Source organism: Paroedura picta, chromosome 4 (assembly GCF_049243985.1).
Source record: "Paroedura picta isolate Pp20150507F chromosome 4, Ppicta_v3.0, whole genome shotgun sequence".
In the NCBI taxonomy this organism is placed as follows: domain Eukaryota; kingdom Metazoa; phylum Chordata; class Lepidosauria; order Squamata; family Gekkonidae; genus Paroedura; species Paroedura picta.
This window is the reverse complement of record NC_135372.1, coordinates 60,401,961-60,427,093: the sequence shown is the minus strand read 5'-3', so window position 1 is coordinate 60,427,093 and position 25,133 is coordinate 60,401,961. Positions and strand designations below refer to the sequence as shown.

Here is a 25,133-nt window from a genome sequence, read left to right as displayed (position 1 = left end):
GAGCAGGTACATAGCTAGGCTTCCCAAACATATTCTGCAAAATTGCATCACTTCTGGAGTTTCTCAAAGCTTGAAGAATGTTTCAGCAGTTTCTCAACAGTAAAAATGTCAAGAAAGGTTGTAGCAACCTTAAGGAAAGCAACTCAGTTGCTTCCTATTGATCTGTTTACCATCTTACCTTGGATGAAAACAAGTATCACCATGTTCCCTGTTTTTATTTGGTCTTTTAAATATGTAGGATAGAATGACTTCTTCACTTTGATTTCCTAATTGACCTTTGACATTGACTTTGATGGTGTTCACAAGGACAAAGTTTAAAAAGCCCTGTTTATTGAGCTGACAGAATGCTCTTTATGATTGCATAAATACAGATTTAATGCTATTGCTATTGAAACATGAGGACAAAGCTAGTAGTATTACCATTCTTAAATTTCTTATTAGAATTATTATCCGATGAAAAGATAAAGGCACTTTTGTGGATTCTTGGGCTTAATTCGTACATCATTTAAACATTAACCTTCCTTACTGATGAAATTTGTGAATAATTCTCTAGATTATGGGCAGGCATAAGTTAAACATGTTACTTAGGAGCAAGAAGTGGTCCCTAAGCCAGTAAGAGAGCTGCCATATTGCTAGGCTACCCTTCTTCTACACTGGATCAGGCCTCCTGGATGAATTGGTAATTTGAAGATCTTATATCTAAGAGCACCCACTATTTGCTCGTTACAAAGAGTAGACAGCAAAGAGGATTTGGTTTGAAAGAGGATTTGGTTTGAAGAATCAAAGTTTAAGTGTTTCCATAATGGAACAGAATGACTTACAAATAGGAGATTACTATCCCGTAGTTATATTGCTCCCGAAGAAATAGACTTCAAAAATCTTGAAATATCCTAAAATGTTAGTTGTGAATCTTGGCTGAGTGTGGGTTATGTATGAAGAATAAAACCTTTTTACAAGCTCCCTTTGGAAAGCCAAATTATTTTAAAGTTTACTTAGGGCCCAATTGTATTAACAAACTACTCATGTTGAGTAGCCCTTTGCTCGGCAAGTCATCCATTGATTGCGGGCTGATGCTTCTTACCATGTGCAAAGAGAGTGGAATCAAGCTGCTAAGAAGGAGGCTTTTGCTTTTGAAGTACAGCCCTCAAAATTTTACAAAGACATCCAAGGGGAAACCACCAGAGAATTTTACGAAAGTAGGCAAAGAGTCAAGAGATCTGTACTGATTAAAAACAACAGCAACTTTTTATTTATTGATCTGTTGGCAGATTAGTTTTCCTTGGTCAGTGTTTATTAGCGTTTCATCTTACTTGATACAACCACTCCAGGAGCTCTGATCCATACATTCAAAGTTTATCTAGTTCCACGATGCTTTGTAAATATTCACTCTTTGAATACTGCTTGCTGTAGTTGTCTACAGCAGGACACGAGAAACAGGGCAAGCTCCTAACAGGGAAAGAGCATAATCGTGCAGTGTAAATGGTTCTGGCTGGCCTTTTGCCCCACAGCATTTTCCAGTTAGCCAGATTGGGCTTTCGACCCATTCCAGTTTCTTTCAATGAGGCTTGGGCAGAAGCAGGGACTAAAGCAGATGCTTCCTAATTTACAGTAACAATATTACTAAATCTTCTGTTGACTCAGAAATGGAGACTGCAGTCCGTACTCAACAGAACTCAGTTGAACCTCCCTAGAAAAAACTAAATATCAACCAAAAAAATCAGAGTCCAGTGGCACCTTTAAGACCAACAAAGATTTATTTAAGGTGTGAGCTTTTGAGTGCATGCACTCTTCCTCAGGCTCTGAGGAAGAGTGCTTGCACTCAGAAGCTCACGCCTTGAATAAACCTTTGTTGGTCTTAAAGGTGCTACTGGACTCTGATTTTATTGTGCTACTTCAGACCAACATGGCTACTCATTTGAATCTAAATGTCAACCAGTCTGTCACAACTTGAAAATGGTAGGATGGAGGAGGAAAGGCCAACTTTCCAGCCACCATGCTGGACTATTCATCCCACAGTTTCATGCAGGTCATGGAGGACTTCATTAGGGGTAGAACTTCAGATCCTCAGAAGAAGTTCAAACAAGGAGAAAAAATATCTCAACAGCCAAAAATATTGCCATTCTTTTGTCAAGAAGAAGACACTTTTGGGAAATGTTCTGATAAACTGAACTGGGTTCTATCACATCTGGGTTAGTTTTTTCCCTTAGCTCCTTTGGTTTATAGCTGCCATTCTCCTAAGACAGTACTATTTCTTTGTCCCACTTTTCAACACTCTGCACCAACTCCAGAGGAATAGCTGTGCTATTCTGCTACAGCACACCAAAACAAAACAAAGAAAAGAAGGAAGGGAAAGGGGAAAGGGAAAGGGAAGAAAAAGAACTAGAATATTGCAGCAATTTAAAGATTAATATATTTTAATTCCAATTTATGCTTTTGTGGTCTAGAGTCCAATTGGTTGGATGTATGCAGCAGGTTCTCACTAAGTAGAACAACTGATGTCCGGACTATAAGGACCTGTTCCCCTGAAGAAAATGGCAGTGATTGGGCTTGATGCTATCATATCCCTGTGGAGTTCTCTCCACTCCCCTGCCTGTGCTGTCCACAGTTCCATCCCCAAATCTCCAAGCAGTTCCCAGCTCAGAGGTGACATTCTTATGAGATTATAAAGAAAAAGGTAAACACAGTTAGGTAAATTTTAAATGTAATGAAGGAAAGCACAGAGAACATTCACAATAGCACTAATTGGTAATGTTATAGTTTCCTAATTTTGTTAAGCTAGTTAATGCCTGTGATGCCTGAGGAATCTGACTTCCTCAAGAGACAGTATATTTCTGAATGAATTTTAATTCAACAGTTTCATGATGGAGACATCCTTCAAAATTCTGTTATTAGAAAATGGTGATTTTTAATCCAGAGATTGAAATGTCCTGCCACAAGTTTCTGAATATTTTACATATTAGCAGTAGAGCCCATTGCACAAAAAAATACAATGGGCTCTAGGCCGGCTGCACTCCCATTCAATACCCCCCCCCCAGCCTGTGAAGGTGCGGGGGAGTACTGAAAGGGAGTGCAGGCCACATAACAGCTGATCACGACAACTCCATAGTGCTGTCATGATCAGCTGCATTGTGGGGCCCAGTGCCTTTAAATGCTTCCCGACAGCTTACCAAGCCAGAGAGGTAGCATTTAAATGGAGTGGAGCACCCACATTACAGCTGCTTATGACAGCCTTGTGGCAGTTTTGATCAGCTGTAACATGGCAGCACAGTTCCCTTTAAATACCCCCCACTTTATCAGGCAGAGCTTTGCCTGTGAAGGTAAAGGGGGGGGGGCTGCATCTTGAACATTCCAAAGCCTCCTGGTGTGGTCAGGGCTCTGCCTGGAGGCTTTGAAATATTCAACACATCATTAGAAGTACACACACTGAATTATATTGCATATTAGAGTATGAGTAAGTGGACATGGTATAACTGATGTTATTAGGGCTTGTCTGAGTATTATCTGAGTGGACAGGACTGAGTATTTCTATGCATCTGACAAAGTAGAATCTAATATGCTAAAACTAATCCTAGAATAAAACTTATTTAGTCTTTAGGGTTCACCAAGACACTTGTTTATTTTATTCTGTAACCCCTTACTCTCCATCAGTGCACACAGTACTTCCCAACCTCACATGATATACTTTCACTCCCTCCCCACAATATTCTTTGCCTTTCTTGAGCCACTCTAGGTTTTAAGGGTTCCCAACTAGAGGGAAGTTTCTTCTAATACAGATTCTAACTTCCTATCAGATAGGTCTATCACATAAACAATCTGTAGACCAAAGTATAGAGGGAGGAAAGAGGAAAATGTAAAGATGTTGCATAACTCAGGCTATACTAATTCATGATCACTGTGCCACTGATTAAAATACAAATTAAGAAGGCTGATCTCTAAATTCAGATATGGATTCAGATATGATTAAAATAGAAAGGAGTAAGAATCCAGTAGCACTTTAAAGACTTTCATGGGTCACTGCTCACTTCTTCAGATACCGGTGACTCATGCAAATTCATACCCTACCACAAATTTTGTTAGTCTTTAAGGTGACATTGGACTTTTATTCTAGTTTTTTCTTCTACTACAGACAAACATCACTACTCATCTTGGACTATTTCCACACAAATGCAAACCTTCACATTTTTTTTGGTCTTCCTCTAGACATAGAACTGGCATCACTGGGGGAGTGAGTGCAAGCAGTTGTGAATTTCTTGCTTTGTGCAGGGGCTGTACTAGATGACCCTTGAGGTCTCTTCCAATTCTGTTTCTATGTTTCAAAGAGAGGGAACCATTAGCTTAAGGAACCACCTTAAAATTCCATAAATAATGGCAATTCTTTCATCTGGCATTAGGACACACAAAGCAGAACGCTGTTCCAACTGTGCTCAGGTGCTCAGGTGCTCAGGTGTGCCATAGAGATTCATTTTCAGATTCCTTTAAAATTTTTGCCCTCTTACATAGATTGACATTACATGGTTCTCATAACTGCCTGTGTCAGAAGTTATCTATAGCTATCTTCTGGATGAAAGTTCCCCATCCTGTTTTAGTTATGTCTTCACAGCATTTGTAGCTACAATAAAAATATTGTTTGAATGGTTGCTAGGAGGAAAACATTAAAAATTCATCCACAGTTACAATCAAGAAAATTCATACTACATTTCAGGGTACTCTTTTTGCTTCAGTTTGAAACAAAAACTATAAGACAATAGCCCAATATACAGTGGTTTCTTTTTTTACTATGCTGGCTTCTTCCCTCATCCCATGTTAAAAATTAGTTTTCAGTGTCTATTGCTTTCCCAATTTGCACTATTCCAGCACTCAGCTTTCTGCCTAAGTCCTCAGCCTGCAGAATCAGCATGTGTTGGACAACAGTTTGAAAGTCAGGTTCTAAGTGCTGAAGTAACAGCAACAGCGAATGAAGGGTTACAAATCTTCACTAGGCAGAGAGAGCTTGAAAGACAGGCTGCTCAAATCACTCTGACTGACCAGCAATAGCTGAGTGGGAATTGTTATAGTAGCTGTGTGCTAAAAGGAATTGAGTCTGATTCTGAAGTTGGTTCAGAGAGTAGTCTGACCGACCCTGACTGTGCCTTAGTCAACTATTTGCTCTGAGGAGAAATTTTGGCTAGAGAACTCTTTACTGAAAGCTAATCTACATAGTGTCGGGAGAACTGTGGCAGATATAGACCACCCTTCCCAGAGGCTCAGGTTATACTCCCAACCTTAAATTCAGACATGGAATATAAATGGCCACAAGATCAAGCAAGTATAAGTACTTCAGTGCTATATTTTCCACTTCAGGATCTAGGAAAGCTCATCATGAATATGAGGCAGCCATAGTACAAAACTCTGTCCACCGCATCATCAAGTTTTTACAAACAAAGGATGGCCATTATATTTCAGCAGCACTTAAGCTCTTTTGAGCCAAAACCTTGGTTGGGGCCCCCATCCTCCTGTTTTGCCCCTCTGGAAATAATGTAATCTACATTTTTAGAGCTGTCCTCCAACTACCCCATTGTTTAACAAATTCAGCACTAAGTTTGAAGAACAGCATGATTAAAATTGAAGCCAGAGTCTACCTTTCTTCCATCAATCAATTGCTTAGGCTAAATTTCTTATCACAAGGTCCAGCCACTTTGAGCCTCAGAGATGGCTTCAAATCTTCATAGCTTTGGGCAATTGAAAGCAAATTGGGAAACCCGGGACTCTCCCAACAAGCAATTTTGGATTTGGGACATGAGCAGGCCAAATTGGTCCTGAAGCAAAGGGTGATGGATATCAAATGACACAAGAGAACATGAACCTTCTTTTCATTGGATAAAAGCAGATTCTGTACATCCCACTTCTTCCAGCTCAAGACTCCCAATCATAGGAAAGCTTTTACCTTGGCCAGATTCCAGGGATTACACTCTGCTACACTGGATGGCAGATGAACAAAGATATCAATAGTGGAAAGGTGATGTACCTGTAGATCATAGGAAATTGAGTCCACAGTGCAGGTTTCTGTCAAGTCAGGTTTTCTCAACCAGGGTCTTGTGAAACCCTGGGGTTTCTTGATGGCTCTGTCAGGGTTTCCTGAATGGGTGGGAGTTAATTAAATTTGTATATATTTTTGCAATTTGTTTAAGATGTATCAGGTGATATGACCATATATGGTAATGTCAACCCATTCCCTCCTCTCAAAATGGCCAATGGTGGGCCTTAGTGGGCATGTACATAGCTATGCTTCCCAACCATATTCTGCATGATCATGAAACTTCTGGGGTTTCTCGAAGCCTGAAGGAAGTTTCAGTGGTTTCTCAATGGTAAAAAAGTTGAGAAAGGCTGTATCAAGTGGTTCATCCCAGGACTATTTTGTTTATTATTAACAATTTCCCAAGACATCCAGATTTGGAATATGTCAGACTGCTACTCTCTGATGAAGTTTGTCAGCATACATTTTTAATTGTGTGATTCTGTACTGACACTTATATCAGCAATGGGCAACCTAACATTTTATTTTAATAATTCTTGCTATTATAATTTATAACATTACTTTTATAATTGCTGGTTGCCCATGTATATATTTGTTTTGTATATTTTCACTTTGCAGGTCTAAGACTGTATTAATAAATACTGAGGATACTTCCAATTCAGGTCAAATTAGAAGGAGAATTCTTCTAAGGAGAGAAGGATCCCTGCCCAGTTAGAAGGGGGGAAATCAGGTGTGAAAGGCTTGTATGAAAGTGCTTCAGAGTCCTCAGTAATCACAGGGATACTGGTTCTTCTAGGAAGGAAGCATAGTGGTACTAGCAAAGAGTGCCCACCTTCTAGAAGCCTGGGGAGTTCGGCGGAACTCACACAGACAAAAGAAAAATAGACCTAGGATACTAGTCTTGGTTGTGTTTGATGGTAACTATTAAAGATAATGAAGACAAGATATTTTCTTCTTGCTCAGCTTAATGTTGACCTCCAGTTGAAATATAAGACTATATCAATGCAATTGGCTTCACTAGATTTCTTTCTCTTGCCTAAAAAAGCCAGGACAGATTTCCATTTGGTCTGAACTGGACTATAACCTTATCTTCTGCTTCCTGCTTGCTCAACTGACTGAGCTAAATGTACACATTATGGAATTCAACCCTCCCAGCTAAAGACCATTAGACTATCAACAGGAAAGGTATTTCCCTTCAGTTACTAACTGCAACTTTTGTCTCTTTTGACCAGTACAGCAACATCTCCTGAACCTAAATGTCTCCTACTGTATTACCCCCAGAGACCTTCCTGATTAAACAGGACAGGGCCATTGGCGACACATAACACATAGCCAATGTATTGTTCCACTTGATGAGCTTACTCCATACCTTCCACTCTAGTGACCTCATATGCCAACCACCCTATCAGATTCATCCATAACTCACAACCAATCATCAATCATATAGCTCTCTATTGGGCAGTCACTGGGCTGGCCTGGGAATTTCAAACATCATATCAACTCCTGCACACACCCAACTGCGTGTGTGTGTGTGTATTGTGTTGATCCCTCCACACCTGGCATCCTTTCTAACCCTGATGTCATCAACACTGTGTCTTAACTGCTTGAACCCAAGACAGGTGCAGTATTTCCCTAACCTTTCCCTCTGTAAACTTAGTGTTTGTATTTTTTTGCTTGCATGTGTTTTGAATATACCCCAATATTTTCCCCAAATAAATCCCCTTGAGTGTCAGCTTAATTGTCATCTTCATTTAAGAAGGGCTTCTTCCAGGGAACAGACCCCATAAAAATTGGTAGAAAAGATCTTGTGTTACCCAGCCTCCTGCTATATTCATGATTCCCCACAATTCCTTTTGAGGGATCCGATTTGAGTAACAAAGCTTACACAGGTTCTGTTCTATACACTCATGAACCTTGGTTATTTTGACAGGTACAAGTTCAGGAGATTCAGAACAGCTTTTGTACAAGCTGGGGTCACCAACCTCACAGTGGACCTCCTCTAGATGTTCCTCTATATGGCCTCCAGGTTTGGTGTCTCTAGCTTGCACAGGATCTATTTTATACACACCTGAACCTCCTGAACCCGAGTATCAAATAACTGCTGGTCAGGATCGAAGTTAGTCCCGTCCCCCCCCAAAAAGGTGCCCTCAGAAAAGAGCTTTCTAGAACAGGCAGATGACAGGCAGTCATGTTCCCAGAAAATATTTTATTGGGACACCTTCTTTGTGGAGCTGTAACTCAGATCCTGTCTATCCAGTCTTTACCAAACTTGGAAGGCAGGTAGAGAGAGGCATCTGGATATCCCCTGTGATTTTGGTTCTCTAGCATTCCAGGGGTGCTCTTCTATCACCTCATAAGCTTAACCAGGTCATGAGGTGGCTAAAAATTTGTGACAGTTCATGCTGTATGAATGGGCATACCACAAACCAAACTGCACTTTCCCAGTTCATGCCTATCCCTAGAATCCATGTGGCTCTTCCGTTTAATGATAACTGCAAATGTGGCTCTCTATGAGCCATGGAGGCCCACTGTCTTAAATGTGGATACGACTCCTGTTACAAGTTTGAAAGAAGCCTGCTTGTTCTTCTATCATTTCATGACTCTGTTAGCTGACCTTGATTTTAATATAATATTCGATGTATGCAAATATATACCTGCTGCAAATTAAATGGCATTTATTTTAATGAATCTTAAACAGCAATAACTTTGTTACATTGCTGTCTTTTTCTGGTTAAACAGCCTAATTGCTGTAAGACATAGATGGAATCCTGTTACTTTCATTTTTCAGTTGTTCCCTGTATCTTGCTAGAGGGGTGTATTGGTGCAACTGCACCAGTTTTTGTTATGTGTTTGTGATTTTATTATATGGGAGAACTGTAACAACTTTTTTAAAATTAAAGAAGTGTTTTTTGATTTACATATTCAGCAATTAGTCTAAAACGATCCTTGTAAAACAGACTAGAAGCAGACTAAGCAAACAGCTTATTGGGCCCTTTCGTTAAAACCTTATGTAACCCTGAGTCCACGAGAGGGAGTTAGAGTTGGGGTATTCCTCATAAGGAAGAAAAGGTGCAATTTCCCCAGAGGGATTGGAGTCCTGAAGCTGCAGGGAGAAGCCCTCATATCTCAAAAACACTCCTTTGTATAACAAAACTATTTTAGGTAGGAAAAGTTCTTATACTAATTACTGGAAGGGGGGATTGTGTTTGTATCAATTGTCTATTATTCTGGATTTTGATTGTTGTTAGGATTATTTGAAATTAATGTGATGCAATTTCCCCAGAGGGACTGGAGGCTTGAAGCTGCAGAAAGAAGCGCTCCCACCGCAGAAGCACTAGCATAACAAAACTATACACATTAACATTTTACGTGAAGAATCATATTATTATCTGAATCCTGATGCCTTTCATCTAGAGAATGCAAAGATACCTGTGAAGAACAGAAGATCTCTCAACGCAGAGGGCAAGTTGGTGCATCTTCAGGGGACTGCCTAGACTGAAGTCAGAAAGACTAAGGCCCTGGCCTGTGCAAACACAACAGGCCTGAATTATTATTTCTTGATTATTGTTGGATGTGTTTAATTATTGTTCCAAATATGATATTTTTTGAAGTTGATTTATAACTGTTTTCATAAATGCAAGTGTCACAAGGTGGGATCACACTGTCATAGAAGTGCACTCTCTTCCTTCTTCAGTAAAAAAAAATAATTATTTTTGGTATTGTTGTTTGAACTGAATAGGTTACACTTAGGTAATTTTTTTTTTGTTGCTTGGCACCTAAGAGAGAATAGGGTAGGCACCAGACAAGCCTCAAGATGAAGGGCATTTCACAGGTGAGGTGCCACCACTGCAAAAGTGCTGTATCTGGTCATGGCTCACCTCAGATCTGGAGGCTTGGGCCCAGAGAACAGGGGTTGTGAAGAGAATTTGACTGATGGATTAACAGTATGGGAGGAGGTGACCCTTGGATGATTGTGTGAAAGATTTCTTATGTTAATTCTGTGAATCAAACTCTAGGAACATTCTCCTCCCGGGTAGAGATTAACAATCAGATTTATTATACAAAACTTGTCCCTCTCCCACTATTTCACTGTAGAACCAGCATCATCTTTTCAACATCTTCTTTTCAGAATATTTTCTCCAAAGATGGATGGACAAAGTAATTTGACTGACATGAGCCTATATTCCGTGATGTGTAAAACTTGACAGTATAGATCTCATCTGGTTCTGTCTTGCTATGAATGTGTTTCTTCTGGCATCCTGAATCTGAACAGTTTGTGAGTGTATGGGAAGGAATTTTATCAGATTGGCATTAGCTGCGTACTTCTACTCACCCCTCTGAAAACTCAGAATAAGATTCAGCAGTGCATAATATGGCTATCCCATGCAATGACCTCGCTGTGAAGCAATAAGGAACTAAAAGTAGACAAAGTCTATGTGCTCTGGCTATACCTTTTGAAATGGGAAGGACCCAATGAGCAGAACTTCCAAGTTTACTAGGATCTCGGGACAAACATCCGGGTCCTCAATTTTTGGAAGCTAACAGAGAACAAATTACCCAGCCAGAAGGAGCCATTGTAAATCCTGAAAAGGAAGTGGGGGAGGGGGGAATCACAAGTCATTTTTATTAACAAAACCAAGCCCCAAATTAAAAACTAGACAAAACCAAGGAATAACTAGTAAGGCTGGTATTGTTAAACTGGCTAGACCAGGGCGGGGATCATATAACAGAAATGTATGGCTCCATCATTGTGCAAAACTTTGCATGTAATGGAAGGAATTTCTGAAAAAAAGCTCCTTTATGTATCCCCCTGGACCGCCACAGCTGCAAACAAAGACCAAGGCTATGGTTTCTCCTACACAAAGATGTAACTGGATTGAGGCCTGCATGTACATGTACTAAAATGTCACACAACAACTTTTGTGAGTAGGGGTGAGGGGGGAAAATATGCAATGTAGAAATAAAGTATTTTGATTTATCCTGACAGGGCTATTTTGAGATATGCTATTTCTCTTCCCCACAACATTTCATCTCATACATTTTAGAATATTTGGCCATTGTCTGAATAGCATCAAGGATAAATCCATTGTATTTGGATATTAAACTGTAGTGAAAGAAATTGTCTGATAAATAATTGGATAATTCCTTGGTTATGAATGACTAATATATTTGGTTTGGTCAGAAACCTGTACATGAGAAGTAAAGCAATAACTGAATACAACAGGTATAATCTACAAGGACCTGCACTTATTCTTCCATAGAGAAAGCATGGAATAACGTTGGAGCCAGCTATATTTCTAATTACCTAATTAATGATTGTGATTGGCTTCTGACATGACATAAAACTGTATTTTGATAACATGGCTGAGGATGTGGCTGTCTAAGGGCCATCCTTCTTTTCCAGGGGTCCACCTTTATTTTAATTTATTTTATACCATCTCTAGTCTGGGTAGTTGGCAGAGGATGTTTAAGAGGGTGGGGGGAAAGACTGTTTTTTAACTGTGCTTTTATTATAGCAAACCACCCCGAGATCACTTGCAGGGAGGGGCTCTCTAGATAACAACAACAATAACAACAACATCTATATACTCTGCATGCATGCCTAGGAACTGGGGGGGATGGGAGAAATCAGTATCATAGCAAACCTACTGGCACCATTTCCAATTATGGCATGCTCACCCAAAGGCCTGACTAGATCCTATACATGTACACACTTTATACCCATTGCATCTCGATCACTGCTTGAGGGTCTTGCCTTTGGCAGAGTTCAGACTTTTGTGGGAGGGGCCATGGTGGAGAAATAGAGCTTGCCCCTTGCATGCAGAAGGCCCCAAATTCAAAAGGAGGGGCAAGCCACTGCCAGTTAGAGTAGACAGCACTGAACTTGAGGGACAAGTAGTCTACTGTCTCAGTAGAAGACCGCTTTATGTGTCCAGGAGAAAATGCATGTGATGCCCTTCCTTTTCTTTCTTTAATTTGCTGAATGTGCAAACATGGTTGTTTGGGGAAATACCTCAGGTGGTTTCCCATGCCTTTGCAGCACCGTTTCATGTGAAAGGCAATTTGGTAATCCCCACCCACAGAAGCTGGGATGACTGGAGATGGAAAAGCTTCTGGAAAGATGGTACTTGTTCCCTGTATGGGTTCACAGATAAGGAACCAGGGAATTGCTTGCTCTTGGCTGTTGGGCTCATGCAGCCTACAATAATCAGTTTGGAATCCTTGGAGTTTAACTCATTAAACATCTCAGAGAAACATTTTAGCAATATGCTGCTCCGTTTTCCTGCATGGCCTCTCACAAGCGAAGGACACAACCTGAATCCTGGATGAGGTGCTGTGTCTTTACTACAGAAGGTTCAAGGGGGGATTGCTATAGCTGTCATCCCAGTGAACGGCATAACAAGCCTGGCTGGCCCTCTGGCTTCTGATGGCAGCCTATCTCTTAGGACTGAGCAACTTGTTTCTCATGTATTGCATATGGATGTTCCCTGTTGACTCCAGGCTGATATTAAACTGTGCAAGCTGACTGGTTCCCGTTTCATCTTATATCCTGTTTTGTGCTGGTGTGAGGTAAAGGACAGAATGCAAAAAGAGCGGTGATCAAGCAAATGAGGTAGAAAGGGGCAGGCAGCAGATTGGTGGGCCTCTTTCGCTCGTCTTATTGAATCTCAGCAAGGGATGGAAGTTTAGCTCCAGGAATACAAGGTGGGTTCAGGAACACACAGACACTGGAATAGTTGCAGCTCTTAATTGGTGCCAACAATAGAATGATAGGAGTAGTACCAAGACTGCACTACCCCCCCCCCCAAAAAAAATCCCTCAGTTATACACACAGTAGACAATGGGATCACCAGTGGCTGTGCACCATTGGCTAGATCCCTCATTATTGGTTTAAACTGATTGGATCCCACCGTGGGGATCTTTGCAGTGCATTGTTTACAACCATGATTGTTTTTTCTTACCTTGGACCTCAAGCTTGGTCCTCTGTAGGATCGTTAATATGGCCACATATATCAGGCACTCGGTCCAAGTTCTTGAGTGCAGGGGATCTGTGCACACAAACTGCAAACAGAGCAGTAAAAATGAACAATGCTATCTCTTCTTAAGTTTAATCAGCTCAACTTAGCATTTGTTGGTTAATGATTCGTCATTATGATTGTCTGATCAATGTTCAATGGTCAAAACAAAACAAAACAACATATCTTTGGCAAGGCTAATCAGGCCTTGTGCTCTGTGCATGTGTGTGTGTGGGGGGGGGGTGTCACTGAGAAAAAGCATCCTCTACCTGCAGGGATATGGATCCTGATCTTCCTCATCTGAGATGTTGTTGAATTCTATGATCTATTTATGACTCTTGAGTAATACATTTCCTTGTGTGTGCATCCCATTTTTTATTTGATTATACATCTGTTTCCTTTTCCATGCCAGGAACAATCACTGCATGGTGGAACATTCAGCTAGCTGTATGGATCAGCACTGTGCCTTTACTTGGGGCACCCAGCTGGATTATTCTCTCCTCATGGAGAACAAACAGGATTTAAAAGATTTTTGAAATTACAGTTGAGCAACGTTCTACCAGCAAAGGTTTTTGAAATACTCCACCCAACCCCCTTTCAGTTTCTGTTTACAACAGCCTGAAAGTATCCACATGGTATAGGAGACAAGAATTTCAGTTAATTAAAGTTCTCTAAAATTAAACTTGGCTATGCTTTTCTACATCTCCCTGAACCCCTGCCCTTTACTCCAGGTCTATTTAAATAAATACTTGTGCTAGAAAACATTCCCAAGGATTTCTATTTTTCAAAAGGTTCATTTTCAAAGCAGTATATGGGGATTTAGCTTTGTGACTCTGATTAACATCAGTTGGAATCAAACCACTAATTCTTCACTCAGAACTGCTTCCTTTTCTGTTCTGGACATTCCTTTTAGAAACAAAAGTAGTAAAGACTACCAAACATTTGATTCTTTTGACTTGCTAGTATTTCCAACATGATTTACAGTAGTCTGCTTTATATTGTGGCAAGTGACACAGTATGCAAAGTAGAAGAAGAGTTGGTTCTTATATGATACTTTTCTCTACCAGGACCCATTATGCATGGCGTATGCAGATATCCTGGCTTAGCAAGCTTTGCACCAGGACGGGAAGTCCGGGGTGCTGCCCAGTGGTGGCAGCAGCCAAGGGGAGTGGGGAGGGGCCATGCCCCACCACATGCTGGCAGAAAGTGGCATGCCTCCCTCCCACCATGGCAGGGGCAGGGGGATGCTCTGGCCGGCTCACAGGGGCATACGGTGTCCCAGCAGGGCCACCGTAGGTTGGGGCCGGGCCGAAAGGCTGTCAGTTATGCAAAGCGCCGGCTTGCCCCAGCCTCCACCAGCACACACGGTATCTCTGGAACCATAGAAGATCCCATGTTCCCATAACACGGGCCTTCCATGGGCCTGGGTTGGGCCACGCCTGTGCTGGTGTCATCATCATGCATAATTGGGGATTTTCCCTGATGCCCTGACACCGCCAGTGCGGGCGTTTCAGCATAATGAGTCCAGGAGTCTCAAAGTGGCTTACAATTGCCTTCCCTTTCCTCTCCCCACAACAGACACCGTGTGAGGTGGGTGAGGCTGAGAGAGCCCTGATATCACTGCTTGGTCAGAACAGCTTTATCAGGGCTGTGGTGAGCCCAAGTTCACCCAGCTGGTTGCATGTGGAGAAGCAAGGAGAAGTCGGCATTTCTAGTCACTACACCAAGCTAGCTACACCAAGTAGAAAAGGTTGAAGTCAAAAACTATACACAAACAGTTTTGCTGAAGATAAGGGCGGCATATAAATACAATAAATAAATAAAAATATAAGAAAAAATTGGGAGTGGAAGGAATTTCTTAACCTTTTCCTGCTTTGCCATTCTCTACTAAGAAAAATAATCTCTCAAAGTTTTTTGCTTTATCACATATTTACTGAAAACTGCAGTAAATATGTAATAAACCAAAACCTATTCTCTGAGTAAGTATAAATTCATCAAGTTTGGAAAACTACCAGTGCATCATCTTTGGAAAACTATTGTGGATGGCATTTGCATACATGTGTAGTTGATGCACTGGTAGATCAATGTTATATTTCAAGATGCTGCTGGGAAAGGTAGGAGAGTATCATCAAATGCATTCTTCACTTGTTTGCACTTCCACTTGCCGGTGAACTGAATATGCCTTGGTTCAGCCTGTTCCATCTTTCTGGAAGACTAGATTTTGTGTAACACCAGAATGGTGATTAATAAAACTGCCTGAATTGCTGGAGGAGGACCTGGCTTGCACCATGAATACCAATTTAAAAGAAAATTATGGTGTGTCTTTAGAGAGCCAGCTTGGTGTAGTGCTTAGGAGTGCCAACTTCTAATCCAGCGAGTCAGGTTTGATTCCCTGCTCCTCCTCCACATACAGCCAGCTGGGTGACCTCGGGCTTGCCACAACACTGAGAAAGCTGTTCTGACTGGGCAGTGATACCAGGGTTCTCACAGGATGTCTGTTGTGTGGAGAGGAAAGGGAAGGCAATTATAAGCTGCTTTGAGACTCCTGATAGAGAAAAGTGGCATATAAGAATCAACTCTCCTTTTCCTTCTGGTTCTCCTTTTCTCCACTCGGTTATGCCCCACTATGTCACCAGTCTCAATACCCTACTGGAGACTGAGTAGGGGGGTGACTATCAATCCCCATGAGTCTTTCTTCTTTCACAGATTTTTGATGCAAACTATTGCAGTCACTGATGGATTTATGTTACATCCCAGGGATACACTGGTCATTGCACTTATTTACCAGCAACCAAATATCCCATTGGGCTTCTGAGGACCTCCTCCTCCAGCTGAGACCCTCTTGGATAGTAGGACCACCCCTCATTTTGGCCTTTTTAAAATAGGCTAAGTACCCAATTGCCAAGGGGATCTGAAACTTGGGGAGTTTCATAAAGGCACGAGGGTACAGCCATGACACTGGAATATCCCAGGGAAGAAAGGTGGCTGAAATCGAGATCAATGAAGTGCAATCTCCCCCAGCTCAGTGCATATTGTTCTCAATAACAAAGGACTGGAGACTTCACCAATATCCTGATATACCCCCAAGGTGTCTGCCCAGCCCAAATAAGTTGCTATTTCATTAACCAACACCTGGTTCTTCTTTTTTTCCTTCCTTGACTCAATCAAGAAGTGATTAATTTATGCTCCATCCTGATTCAACAGCTAGCTTGACTCATCCAAACTTTTGCGTCCCTGTAGATCTGACACTGTTCAACCAAATTTTTCCTGCCAAAGTATGACAGTAGTTAGCTTCAAATCAGCCAGTGACATTCAAACTTTTTAGCTTGAACCCATTCAAAGCTAGGATGGCCAAACCCTACCTTCCCTAGAGATGTTCTGTGCATAAAAGAAGGACCCCAAGAGGTAGTAAATTGTTTCTCAGATGCCTGGTACAGATCTCTGCTGGTCAAAATTTTGGTTCCTTTCTGACAAACTCTGCAGTCTTTTTTTCCTTGATGTTCTGCTCTTTGGACCTCAGCTGTCCCTTGCCACTAGGCCTCTCCAGACCTCAAGCTCCAGATTTAAGGCTATCCTTTCCCTAAAACTTCCCAAGTTCTTCCCTTCTACCTTTTATAAGTAAGCCCTCTTGATGTCTGTGCTTACATGTGTGATTACTTAGAGAAATAGTTCTTAGGTGCCTAGTGTAGGTTCTCTTTTTAAATTTTATTTTATATAAAATAAAGCTATTTGTGTTTACAATCACCCTTTCCATATTTTATTTGGGAGTATGCCTACCAAGATTCAGTCTGGTACAGATTTACAAGGTCTTCTTTTATTCCTTTCTGGAACCTCTTTAATTTCCCCTTCTTCGGGTTCAGTTTGCATAGCAGGCACCCTGTCTGACATGACCTGTTTCATTTTGCAAAACAGAAATGTGCAGGAGGGCATTTTTATAAATGTATTAAAACTGCAGTATATTGTAATAGCACAGAAGGATGTTTTTCTAAGGAAACAGGATTGTAGTGTATTTGCAATGTTTATGTATCACATTGCTTGTACTCAACTATCTTTGTAATCAACTTTCTGCATTATGGTGTGTGATGCCTTAGGAAGGTTTTTTTTTTAAATCTTTTAAGCATCCAGGAAATGTACTCCTAAGAAAGTGTTTTTAGGATTGAATGGTTTGAGTGACTGTGACCTGACAGCACTTTCCACCACTGCCATGGTTTATAGGCTGATGTGGCACAATCTCTCTGTCTCTCCCCCCCCCTCCCCGCCTCTCTCTCTCTAAAGAATATATCCATTTCCAGGAGGTAGCAAGTGAATTATTGGGGTATGTACTTCAGAGGTCCAAAAGGGTTGTGGCCTGTCTGGAACACAAATGTGAAACCACAGAAACATAGGCATCTATAGAACAGGTCCGTTACAGTGGTGTCAATGGCCACATTCCCTTAAATCATATCAAATCCCATGTTTCTTACAGGCTAACTTGAATGATACGATTAATGTTCAGCTGCTGTATGACAGACTGGACTATTTCCCTTGTACTCCAACATCATGCCTTCTTGATAGTAAGGAATTTACTAGCATTTCATGGTGACTTGATTTTTGTAGCGGACAATAACTGTTAAAAACTTATCAGCAGAACACCTGTCAGGTGTGGAATCAATGCTGATAGAAGAATTTTTTGCCTGTTTACCTTTATGAAGGATCACTGATAAAACCTTTGATCCTATTAAGGATATAAACTTTTCCACACGCAGGCAGTGACAAGTATGATGGGCGAGCTGAGCCTCCCCCAGACTGGCTGTGCTTAGGGAATGTTCAGCTAAAAAGGGATCAAAACTGACTCAAGAATTTCAGGATTTGAAGAAAATTACCATTGCAAGGTGACCCAGTTTTTTTTATTATTATTAGTGTCACAGGAAGACAGGTCTCCCTGAGAAAAACGAGCGAATGTCAACCAGACGCTTAAGTTCCTCTTGCCATTAGATGCGTTCGCTTTCAAATTGGTTTGTCATTTTAGCATAAACTGTATCGCTTGCTTTCATCTGCGAAACACAAGCTTTGCAGAGTCCTGTTCAAAAATCAAAGACGAACAGAGAAGAAGTCCCCCTCGTTGCCTACTGAATCATTGATCATACAAGCATAAAGGGTATTTGCATGGAGCCTTCGTAAGAAGTTTCTTAGTCACTTCCTGAGATATTTAGAAAAACATCATATTTAGTTATTCATCCAACGAAGCCACCCTAACTCCCCATGTGTTTCAATAATCGCAAACAGTTGGCATTCTGGTTCCTGCCATGTCGTTTCCAGTCAGCTGAGACCTGCATCTTGATAGTGACCTGTTGTTGTGCCCGAGGTAAAGAGATATTCTCAGGGGCTGTTTTGTGTAATATCAAACATTTGCTTTGGGAGTTATACCTCTAAATTTAGTGGGTGTTTTTAATATGTCAGAATCTGGAGCTATCAACAGGCCAGATTTTAGCAATTACTCAGGTCAAAACTACACATTGTGACAGGAAGCAACAACTCTCATGTAGTCATGAGAAATCCTTTAGTAATGAGAAATCCTGCATCGTACATATGCTTTTCATACAAGTTCACAGCCCTACAGTGTTTAGATTTACACAAGTATAATCTTCATCATAGGTTATTAATACTAGGACATTAATACTAGACAGAGGTTAACATAGTAGCATGTGTGAAATGGATCTAGGAGTCTTAGTAGACCACACATTGAACATGAGTCAACATGGCTAAAAAGGCAAATGAGATTTTGACAGGATTGGTGGGCCAATCAGCAAAGCCTTACCCCTGCTTCCTATTTTAAACAGCTGATAGGGACAGTTTTTAAGAGGGGTTACATACTAACTGGTGGACCAGGCAGGGGCACCGTGCACACAGTAAGCATTTTAATGCACAATTCACAGTGCACCTCAGAATACAAGCAATAGCACTAGACTTACCTGGGGCAGTTTTTGTGGTCACAGGGGCAGGAAGGAAGTGAAGGGGAGGGGTTTCCCATTTGGCTTCTCAGCAGTACTGGGGGCTGAGGAAGTTGGCTTCAGCTGCAGCTCAGGTGGCCAATTTGGTACCCAGACCGGCTGAGGGGGATGGGGCTTCCAAGAGGAATAGAAGATGGAGGGCCTCTGTTTTTGTATATGTCTAGAACCAATCTGTACCGGGATATTCTACCCTTTAGTTAATATGCCTTCTCATTATGGTGTGAAAATGGAGCAACATGTTGTTTTCTTGAAGAATTTGAAAGGAACAGAAAAGAAATAAACATATTTATTCAGCAGTACAAATGAGAAGAAGAGCGGGCTATTTTGTTTTCCCTCCCTGTCCTTATCCTGGTCTTTCTTTTTGTCATTTCATTTGCCATTCTTTATGCTTTAGTATTATTATTAACATATCTCATTTTATCCTGACTTTCTCATGTTCTATAAGAGGCTAGAGATGGAAAGTGGGACAAAAATAGAGAAATGCTAACCGTGGCTGAACTGTTCTGTATTAGAAAAAAGTCAATCTATTTCTGCATTAAAAAAACCCTCTTTAGTAATGTATAGACAGCTAATGGGCAAAGAATGAAAGAAAACAAATTACCAATAAGCACAGAGTAGAGTAGAGTAATGGTCTGGCAGCCATTTCTACCCCAAAATGTATGGGCTTTAAAACCAGCAGTGAACCTTAAACCCTCTGCTCAGCTTCAGAAACTGATTGCATCAGAGAGGTGATGCCTTCAATCTGCAGGGATGAAAGTTGTGCATTATATGCTGAAGTACTAGTGTCTGGGGACTGAGGTTCCTTCCATTCACCCATCCCATTTTTTTATGTGTCTACTATCTTGACATTCAAAAATAGCCTTCAATCCTTTGAGCTCTCCAGCATCTTTGACCCATATTAGCAGCCACCTGGTGAGTGCCTGCAGTAGCAAATGCAGAGAGGGGAAAGAATACACAGACAGATAAGAAAACATAAATAGAAATGTATATTCTCTCCATTCTAAGGAGCACAACACACAGGCTGGTAGAGGGGCTGTTCCTATGATGCACATATACAGAAATACATGTTTTCACCAAAAAAAAAACATACTCCCCAAAATAAAATAGGACCATTGATGCATATTTATGAAACACTGGCAAGTGTTTACAGTTAGGCAGGAAAGGTTTGGGCTATGGCAGGAACTGTCTGGTTACAAGACTGGACACCACAAAAAATTCCCAGTAACACTTCAGGCTATATTCAAATGTCATGAACACACCAAGTTTTGCCCACCAATGAAGATTCTGATTTAGAATCCTGTTATGTAAACATAGTTTGTAATTTTACCTGATATTGTTACTATAACAAATTGGAGCTTGCTCCAGTTCAGAATTTCTTCAGTTTCTGTGCTAGGAGGGAGAAACACAAGAGCCTGAGGACTTCCTGATTTATTCGCATCACAAACCAAGTTTTATTTGTGAGGTCTATCTGCAGCTGTGTTGGTAAAAGTGTACTGTGTTTTCATATTGATTAGCAGGGTGACAGTTTGCCAATGAGGACGCAACTCACTTTTGGCTTAAACATGGCCATAGGTGTTTATTGAATACCTCCCCTGAGAGAGTTGGCACAGCACGGAAAGGAGCATGACCCCATCAGCCATCCAGCTGCTTTACCAGAGGGACCCAGCTGGGAGAGCAGGCCCACATCATCCGGATTCCTCATCGGGACGCGACCATATCGGGGCCCACCAGGTGTCCACCTCACTTTGGTATCCCTAGGTCACTTGGCTATGAGCCTCTGGCCTCCCAGCTGGGTAGGCTGCACTTGTATCATTGCCAGTCTCATTAAGGAGACCCCCAACCCCCCAGGATTTCAGTGCCCAAACTGAACTCCCTGCCAGCAGGCTCCAACCATGCCTAAACTGCAGCTGTGATATAATGTGAACAAAAAACTTGCAACACTGGGAGGGTGGGAAGCTGTTCAGACTGCAAAATGGCGAGGACAGCGAAGCAGTTGCACGTGCTCTCCACTCGCCTGCATCCTCACTGGCTGCTCCATGCTGCATCAACGGCGGCCACGGTAAGTCTCGGCTACTAAATGCTGTTGCTGTGAGTTATCATTGCTATTGTTCTAGTGTTGAGGTGGCCAAACTGTGGCTGTACAGATGTCCATGGACTACAATTACCATGAGCCCCAGCTGTTCTGTTGTTTGTTATTTGTAATGAATTGTGGAGAGCATCCTTCTGGTGCCTATTGAGTATAAAAGTGGCATAAATTGATAATAATACATAATTGGATATTAATAATCCAGTGATCATATTTTGCCTGTGTCAGGAGACTTCTGCTGGAAGAGAAAGTAGGGCTAGTTTTGACAGTCACCCTTTTCCACATTCCTACATGAAGCCCAGCCCTGTTCCTGAATTCTGACCCCCAGAAGTGGCATTTCAGAGGCCATGTTGGCTTCAGCAGGAGCAGGATGGAGAGAAGGTTACATTTGTTGGATACAATCCTACGTTTTCAGCAATTAAATAGAGCAACTGTTTGCCATTTCTGAGATTAATTCACTTTAAGCTTCGCCCCTCATTTTTGATTTATGGTAGGAAAACTCAGATACCACTTCAGTGTCTTCTCCCTGTCATTTACATTTCAGAGAACTGTTTATTTTTAAATATCCAGCTTGCATTAAAATTAATAAACCACTTCAATATTTGGAGGAGGGCAAAAGGAACTGAAATGAGAAGCCAAAGGAAACAAACACCCCATTCATAATTTAATTCTCAGACCCTCAGGAGCAGTTTGCCAATGGTTCCAAATGTCTCTGTAGGATAGGCAGCATAATTTTTTTTTGTAAATAAACAGCTAAAGAATCAAGCTAAAAAATAAAATCCCCCAGATACAGTCAATGCACTTGATTCTGTCTGAAAACCACTGTGCACACTTAGAAATTTCCATTTTGCAATCTCTACAGAGGAGCTTATTTATTCACTATGGAGTAGTAAACATTTAGAAAAGTTAAATTACTTAGATAGATTTAAGTATTTTACAAATATGGGCAGGGCAGAGTGTATAAATACTTACCCCGGCATAAAAAAAAACCATTAAAATCTTTTGTCTCACTGGCTATATTCTCCGTTTCCCAGTTTTACAGAAATCTCTCTCTCTCTCTCTCTCTCTCTCTCTCAGACACACACACACACACACACAGTCTTCAAGTTCCAGATGTAAGATTAGCTGCCAAAGATCAAAAGAGTAACAAGGAACTGCCAAAGACCAAAATAGTTTAATAAAAGTGAATATCATGCATCTCAAGTGTTCGGTCTATGACATGCCTTTTAATCCATTATTATTTTATTATCCTACTTTCTTTCTCAAAGACTTAAAGACTTTTAGTCGATTAACTGCCTAACTTTCAACCCATCAATCAGCTAACTGACCAATTAAAATACATGCTGCAAAGGAAGCAAAATATCCTCAAAGAGTTACTAATTTATTAGAGCATGAAGCTTTGAAGGTTAGAGTCTGTACTATCTGATGTTACAGTGGCTCAGTTCAGGTGATATTTTGAGATTATTGAATTGCTTTGCTCCAAAATTCTGCATGCAGTGATGTGAACACAGATCTGGGCTGTCCCATTCATGTCAGTTTATGGAAAGCTTTGGATTCTCATGTGCTAAGCTGACTCTAGGGTTAAAATAAATAAGGAAGCCCCTGCTTGTGTGGAGCATAATAGCTTATTCTAGAAAACACAACCCATAATTGATTTCTAAGAACAAAGGAGGGGCTAGTCAGTTATGTTCATGACAAGCAACACCATCCAATGCACTATTCCATACTGTCTCCTTGCTGTAGGTTGTGTACCAGACCCAGTGGTCCCAATCTAGCTAAAATCAATTGTGAATAAATATTATTGAAGGCAATGTGCACTGAGGCAGGTCATGAAGAAATTGTTCCATTGGTTTTAATTGGACTAAGTCACAACTAGCAGGACAGGGGCTCATATTTCTATAAGTGCAATAGGCTATGCCCCTGTTGGCCTCTGGATCTAGTCCAGCCTTTCTTGGTGGCCCTGGGAGGATTTCCCAAATGGGTGGGAGTTAATTCATTTTGTATATATTTTTTTAATTTGTTGGGTCATATGACCATAGATGGTCGTGTCAACTTGCCCCCCTCTCAAAATGGCCAATGATGTGATTGAAGAGGGTGGGAATTGGAGGGACCCCTGGTGGGTGTGTATATGGCTATGCTTCTTAACTACATTCTGCATGATCACACTGCTTCTGGGATTTCTTGAAGACTGAAAAATTTCAGGGGTTTCTCAATGATAGAAAGGTTGAAAAAGGCTGATCTAGTCATTATGTGCATTTTAACAGAAGATGGGAGCCTCAGCAAAAGAAAAAAATGGAGGGATGAGGTGGAGACACGGAGGACACTACTGGGCTAGATTCACTTCTGGTAGAAACTAGAAGTGACATCACATCTCTCTAGGAATCTCTAGAAACTCTAGAGTCTCAGAAGGGTGGCAAGGAAGTCTAATTGTTATCGTTGTTATCAACAACAACAACAACAACAACAACAACAACAACAACAACAGAATATCTGGAAATTCCTAGAGAGGCATGACATTACTTCCAGGTTTTCCCCAAAAGTAATATAAGGCCATTGCCCAACTGTGATTAATTTGCCCCTACTTGCTCATTGCTGGAGTGCTGACAGGCAGTGCACTCTAGTAAGAAAGCAAGGCTATAATTAAGTAAATAAATATAAATGAATTTAGGGAGCAATCTACCAAACATAGCTTCTATTACTTTTCGCAGGATTTACATAAGGCAGACTAAAGAATAAATAGACTGGTTAGGCAATTCTAAGTATTTCTTTACCATGGGCAGCTTTAATTAACATCAGAAGCTACCTAGTGATTCAAGAGTGAAACAGAATAATAGAATCATAGAATCATAGAGTTGGAAGGGATCTCCAGGGTCATCTAGTCCAACCCCCTGCACTATACAGGACACTCACAACTATCAGCCCTCCCACTCACAATCTGCCTAAATTCATAAAATTAGCATTTCTGTCAGCTGACTATCTAGCCTCTGCTTAAAAACTTCCAAGGAAGGAGAACTCACCACCTCCCAAGGAAGTCTGTTCCACTCTGTCAGGAACTTCTTCTGGATGTTTAGCTGGAAATTCTTTTGAATTAATTTAAACCCATTGGTTATTGTCTGACCCTTGGGGCAACAGAAAACAACTCTGCTTCATCTTCTATATGACAGTTCAAATATTTGAAGATAGTTATCATATCACCTCTTAGTTGTCTTCTCTCCAAGGCTACACAGACCAAGCTTCCTCAACCTATCCTCATATGACTTGGTCTCCAAACCCCTCACCATCTTCGTATCCCTCCTCTGGACATGCTCCAGTTTGTCTACATCTTTCTTCAGTTGTGGTGCCCAAAACTGAACACAGTACTCCAAGTGAGGTCTAATCAGAGCAAAGTAAAGTGGTAACATCACCTCACATGATCTGGACACTATACTTCTTTTAATATAATCCAAAATTCTGGTTGCCTTTTTAGCTAGTGAGTCACACTGCTAATTCATGTTCTGTGTATGGGCTCCTGAGACCCCAGATCCTCTTCACACATACTACTGCCAAGATAAGTCTCATCCATCCTATAGCCATGCATTTGATTTTTCATACCTAAATGCAGAACTTTACATTTTTCAATATTAAAATTCATTTTAGCCCAGTTTTCACGCCTATCAAGATCATCCTGTATCCTGATGCTGTCTTCTGGTGTGTTTGCTACCCTTCCCAGTTTAGTATCATCTGCAGATTTAATAAGCACCCCCTTTTAGCCCTGTTCAGAAGAAAGCCTGATTCCTGCAAGTCAGACAGGGAGACTCTACATCCAATGTAAAAAACCAAAAGCAGAACAAACTGGGTCAGTAGAATCATGGAGTTAACACAATCCAAGAAATCAGCTATTGTGAAAGCTAGCTTGTTTTTGGGGACCTCCTCCCTGGGGTGTTTTCTTCTTTACTTCCAGTTTAGCAAGACAACATTAAATGGCAGAGAGTCACCTGAACCTTCCATTTCTTTTAACTGCAAGTGTCACTTCATGAGACCCACAGAAA

At 41.0% G+C, this 25,133-nt stretch overlaps 1 long non-coding RNA gene across 8 annotated transcripts in view; it reads right to left on the bottom strand.

The window, feature by feature from the left end:
• The window catches only part of LOC143835445 (uncharacterized), an 86,269-nt gene extending 73,189 nt beyond the window's left edge, over positions 1-13,080 (bottom strand). For 5 of the 8 annotated variants that reach the window (XR_013230143.1, XR_013230147.1, XR_013230146.1 and 2 more), the window contains exon 1: positions 12,976-13,080. This is a non-coding gene — a long non-coding RNA (uncharacterized LOC143835445). Of the gene's footprint in view, positions 1-10,464; positions 10,583-12,975 lie in introns of those variants that run through there. The other 3 variants (XR_013230144.1, XR_013230145.1, XR_013230150.1) reach the window with 3 other exon arrangements.
• Between the last annotated feature and the right edge of the window lie 12,053 nt (positions 13,081-25,133).